Genomic DNA, 6,312 nt, shown 5'->3' with positions numbered 1-6,312 from the left:
ATATATATATATATATATATATATATATATATATATATATTTCATTTATTACTTTTATTGTATCAATAAAAGATAAAATATTTCTCAATTATTATTAGTGTTGGAGTAAACATATGCATAATTATATTTTCTCACCCTTTGCGTCAATTTTCATTAAAGCCCACACCTTATTTGTACTTTGCAAAGATCCAACAAACCTTAAATGTTTGTTGCGCTTTTTGCTTTTCATAATACTAAGCATAGATGAAAAGTCTATGTTCTGTAGGCATCATAGTAGATCTCCACTAAAACAGAGAAAGAACACCCTCAATTAATTGTGTCTACGCTCATTTAAACAATCTAAAACATAATATAAGATGTCAAATACTTCTATTCTACTCTCTTTAGGAATTCAAACTATAAGGGTGATCCATTCAGTTAGTCCGCTTCGTTTACCTTTGATCTGATTAGAGTTTCTCCTCTCCAACTATTGAAAAATATATCTTTTGTAGGATAAGATAGTGATGACTAAGTCATATATAACTCTCAGTCATCACTATCATGTTTCAGAATCAATTTTCTCAGATTCACAGAGCTGATTTCCAGACGACGAATACCAACAACATTATCTAATTCCAAGAACTTCAAATTAGGAGAACCTAACAATACTTTTTCCAGTACATCCTCTGTTATATCGATATCCCCAATCAAAAGAGAACCATCTCAAAGGACCTTCAGAGCTACTGGAGATCATAGTGGGGGATGGAGGAAACACAACTCCAGAACCATCTCAATTGGGAAAAGGTCAGAATAAATGAGACAGTAGTGAAATTCCAAAGAATTAGTTACAATAGAGAATGGTGGATTTTTCTACACGATCCAAGTATGGGTGGAATTTCCCAGCAACTTACTCCATTGGAACAGAAAACAGAGGTCCCCCTTAGAACCAGCAGATATTGAGAATGATATTTGCAGGTAAAAGGAAGATTGTGCATAGTGACGATATGACAAAAACCACTATGGAAATCTTTGACAGTTGCAGAACACTGGTGGGTAGCCTCTTCTTTATTTAATGTACACATGACAGTCTTACTGCATCCTAGAATAACCAATTTCATCCCTTTCTCGTAAAATTGTTTTAGCATCTCACTTCCTATATCTACATCGATCTTTAGACTGGCATACTAAAGAAAGCACAAGCTTAAACAGTTCCCAGGGGAAAAAATAGGATCTCTTATTCACCCAACATGATAAAATGCAAGTACAGTTTGCAACTATCAAATGACATCGTCAATCAATTAAAGCAGGATGTAAGGACAAAGAGTATCAACTAAAAAAACCTCAAGCATGCACAGTCTAACTAGACACACTCAAGTTACTCTAAGGCTGTGTATCGGCCGGTTCGGTTCGGTTTTGAAGTTTATCGAGTTGGCTTATTGGTTATCGGTTTGTAGAGATGATAAACCGTTATAGAACCATTAAGATATTGGTTTATCGGTTTTTGGTCGTTATCAGTTCGGTTATCGGTTTAACCGTTAAGATTTGACACAAAAGAAAAAGCATTGAAAATCACTTAGAAACAAGGTGACAAACCAAATAAACCATGCACTTGAGTTCACAAGTTACATCTTGCTCAAAAGCAAACACTTTTACATTGTAGAATAATCAAGTATTTGAGACAATCAAAAATAAAAGTAGGAAATTAAACTCTAAGTCGAAAACTTTATATACAAAATGGTATAAATATTATTATTTAATTTACTATCAGGTTATCGGTTAACCCATTAAGAAAAAACTTTAAACCGCTAAGAACCGATAACCCGATAACAAAAAAAATCAAAACCGACATCAAAACCACTAAACCAATAACCCAATAATATAAACCAATAACTTTTTTATCGGTTCGGCTTATCGGTTTAGATTCGGTTTTGAACAGCCCTACTCAAGTATATAACCCTCAAAGATAGGATGAGCTCTGTGAAAGAAACTTGAAAAACTCCTCTTTCCTTATTTCAAAGTTGTTCTTTGCATTGGTCGGCAATGTTTGCTCTTTCTCTAAATCTTCCACACATCTTACCCTTTCTCACTTCAGCTCCTTCATCCGGATCTCAGTTCCAAAATAGCTTTCACGTAGATACGACCTTCCAGAACTCTTTGGAAATTTGATCTGTACTTCCCTTTACAAAAATAAACACGAGAAAGAAAGAATCCAAATGATTTAGTGATGCAATACAAACAAACAACAACACATCTAGTACATCCAGTGTAATCTCACAAGTGGATCTGGGAGGGTGGAGTGTACGCAACCATGCCCCTACCTTGGAAAGGTAGAGAGGATAATGATTCAATGATACAATCAACAAGAAAAATAAAGTGTGTTGTTAATTCAAATAAATCTAATTTATAAACATACAAAATCAAATACATGTAACATCTAAACATAGGAATAGGATTAAAAACAACCTCCACAAGACAGTGGATTAAGATATAAGATATAAATAATTACCAAAAGTCATTCAGGTAAATCTAAAATGTGTCGTAGTCTCAGAACGTGATAAACCCTGAAGACACCTCTCCCAGAAAATTATAATATGGTTTTTTAATCATTTTGAAATGAAAATGCATTACAAACAAATATAACAAAGGATAACTTGCAGAAGCTTTGTTGTAGATATAGTGAAAGAAATGGAAGAACATGCTTTCATGAACCATTCTATACAAATTGACAGAGTAAATTCGTGAAAGGTCGAACTACTGAACTCCACAATGGTCAAGCAACATGGTCACAAAATAATACCAGCTTCTCAGTTCAGGTGCACAATTAGAGATGAAGTATATTACTTGATACTCAAAAATGAACAAGTTAATAGGCAATTGATTCTTTAAAGTATCTTCACAAACAAGTTGAACTGTGAAGGAAGAAAAATTTATGAATATAAACGCGCTACTTAAGACAAACCTCTTTACCTTTTGCCTAGGGAAAATATACCACCACTCTTTATGATCCCACCGTCTAATGATATGGCTCCATCAGTTATAAAAGGTAGTGCCTGCATCATGTTTGCCCTTGTTTTGTATACTTGCAACTGTGAGAAGAGTCCATATAAGAGGGTCTCTCTCAGGCCATGACCAGTTCTTATAACACAATATAAGTTCGCAGTGTCAATATTGATCATATTGACAGCAAAGCCAAGAAAACCAGGAGGAGTTTCCTCCTTGACGTATCTTGGCTTCTTTATGGACAGCCTTCTCTAAGGATCATCAGCAATAAATTCACTAGTGTATGGTCTAAAATGATAACCCAAAAATGAAAAAAAATGAGTAAAGAAGTGCTATAGAGTATGAGATGCATTTGCAAGAAGAGATCATCATAACCTCAAACCTTAAGTTCTCAAGACAGATTACAAGATACCGGTCATCCAAAGGTCTCCCAATTGAAGCTCCATCTCCATGAAGATCAGAACATTTATTTATAGTACCTTTCTTATCATATGTCAGCAGTGCTTTAAGTCCATCATGCGTCTTGCAAACAACTGCTAACATGGTTTCTAGCCCAAGATATTCTGAGAGAGTCCTGGATTTCAGAGATTTAGATACAAATGTCAGTTATAATACAGTTTACTTCTAAATTTCTTTTGGTTAGTACAGTGAACTTCCATTATCTGCCTACTTTTTGGTAAAGAAATGGCACTAAGGCCAAACTCAACCCCCAAAATGTATCTCATGAGGGGAAGATTGCCCAAGCCTGTATATGCAAACCACACATTCATTACCTAACTAATGAAGGACTCTTTAGTACGACCCAACAAAGCGAGAAAACTTTTAATACCAACTAACAATCTACACTAATCTGCGACCTCCAAACCCTAATTACTCTAAGCATACCTATGACAAATTCAAATATCGGATGGTATCAAACTTTTTATCTCAAGTCTTCACCATCATGCAGCCACAATTTTCATCTTGATTGGGACAGAGTGAACAAGTGCTATAATCTCTTGAACATGGACTAGTATAGAAAGTGGACTCATACAAAACTCATCTCTTGAACAAGTGCTATAATCTCTTTGTATGAGTCCACTTTCTATACTAGTCCATGTTCAAGAGATTATAGCACTTGTTCACTCTGTCCCAATCAAGATGACAATATGTGGCTGCAGGACTTTTGACAAAATGTTTGATACCATCTGGTATTTGAATTTGTCATAGGTATGTTTAGAGTAATTAGGGTTTGGAGGTCGCAGATTAGGGTAGCATGTTAGTTGGTATTTGAACGTTTTCTCTCTTTCTTAGGTCGTACTAAATAGTCCTAAATTAGTTGGGTAATGAATGTGTGGTTTACATATACAAGCTTAGGCAATCATCCCATGAGATATATTTTAGGGGTTGAGTTTGACCCTATTGCCATTTCTTTACCAAGAAGTATGCAGATAATGGAAGTTCACCATACTAACCAAAAGAAATTTAGAAGTTCATTGTATTATGACTGACAATTGTATCTAAATCTCTTAAATCCAGGACTCTCTCAGAATATCTTGGGCTAGAAACCATGTTAGCAGTTGTTTGCAAGACGCATGATGGACTTAAAGCACTGCTGACATATGATAAGAAAGGTCCTATGAATAAATGTTCTGATCTTCATGGAGATGGAGCTTCAATTGGGAGACCTTTGGATGACCGATATCTTGTAATTTGTCTTGAGAACTTAAGGTTTGAGGTTATGATGAGCTCATCTTGCAAATGCATCTACTAGTGGGTTGCATATTCAAATACATCTACTATATAAACATTATGCTTATTAAAGACCAAAATATAGTGACAAATTATAAATATGGTCCCTGAAATGTACTTATACGGATGATATTATTTACTAGTCTTTATTTGACTAAAATATTTTCTAGAATTAAAATAATCGGTCCTTCAATGAAAATTTTCAGCGTGAAACTAAAAGGCAGAAGCAGAAACCAAAAAGATTAAAAGGCTTATTAAAAATTTTCTCTATATATAATAGTAACCTAAAGCCTCAAAATCGCTGAAGTATCCTTTGTGTTTTCCTTCTTGCTCTATGCAATAGTCTTTGAATTTCCTAAATCTTGAAAGTTGAAGGCTTTATTGGAAGAAAAATCTCCTAATTTTTGAAGCTTGGAGGCCTTTTCTTTGGAGAAAAACGTTTCGACTAGTGTCTACATATAAAGTAAGTATATTCCTCTAGATTCATCTCCCTCTTCTTCTTTTTTGATGTAATCTTCCATTTTTCTTTGTGATGATTGAATATTATGTGATTGGGCTCTTATGGATACTCGTTGTTTTGTTAGCACCGAAACTAGTAGTTTTGTAGGTAAGGTTAGGGGTCGAGGGTCAAAGAGGAGCTAATTGAGAGTTTATTTAAGGAATTTCTCTGTTAGGGCTGCATAATTTCTAGGGCTGCCAAGAATTTTTTGTAAGGCTGTCATTGCAATTTTTTTCTATTATGCGATGACTTAGTTGAATATTTTTACCATTAGTCTTTAATTTCAGCACCTAGTTTGTATGCTTTGATTTTGAATGGTTCTTTTTTTTGTATTACCATTGTATTCAATTTTTAAGTTCTGACAGTAAAAAGATTAGACGAGAAAGAAACAAAATTGTTAATGAGCTTTATTTAAAGCATCTGAAAATTTTTTTATTTGTCGATGAGTAGCTTGAGGATTAGACAAGAGAGAAACAAAATTGTTAATGAGCTTTACTAAAACATCTGAAATGTTGAGTAGCATTCTAGTTTAATTCTACTTTCTCTTTTTGAAGTTTTTGCATTTTCATGAACAACATTGACTCGAAACTAGCTGTCAATCTTTGCTATCAATCAATTCAAGTTATTTTGTGATCTATAAAGTTTTCATGAGTTGAATAGTTGAGTCTAAAATCCTTGAGCAAAATGCACTTTAAGAAAGTTGAATAGCAAAATGCACTTTAATAGGCAATCAATTCTTTAAAGTATCATCACAAACAAGTTGAACTATGAAGGAAGAAAAATTTATGAATATAATAAACGCACTACCTAAGACAAACCTCTTTACGTTTTGCCTAGGGAAAATATGTCAGGACTCTTTATGATCCCACCATCCAATGATATGGCTCCATCAGTTATTGGACTTTTATGTTCAATAAATAAAAAAGCTCAACAACGAAAGCAAATAAGTACAATAATACCTTTACACAACATTTAGTAAATTACTATATTACCCCTGCCTAGAAAAGTTGGAACGTTGACGAATAATTGCTTTCCTAGCATCTTATATATAGTTATTAAAGTAATATATATATATATATATATATATATATATATATATATAT

At 33.7% G+C, this 6,312-nt stretch overlaps 1 pseudogene; it reads right to left on the bottom strand.

The window, feature by feature from the left end:
* Positions 1-1,610: 1,610 nt before the first annotated feature.
* Positions 1,611-3,749, bottom strand: LOC107013467 (annotated as a pseudogene).
* Between the last annotated feature and the right edge of the window lie 2,563 nt (positions 3,750-6,312).

The sequence above is a fragment of the Solanum pennellii genome, chromosome 3 (genome assembly GCF_001406875.1).
Source record: "Solanum pennellii chromosome 3, SPENNV200".
Taxonomy (NCBI): domain Eukaryota; kingdom Viridiplantae; phylum Streptophyta; class Magnoliopsida; order Solanales; family Solanaceae; genus Solanum; species Solanum pennellii.
Note: the sequence above shows the minus strand (reverse complement) of the source record. Positions and strands in the feature narration are given on the sequence as shown.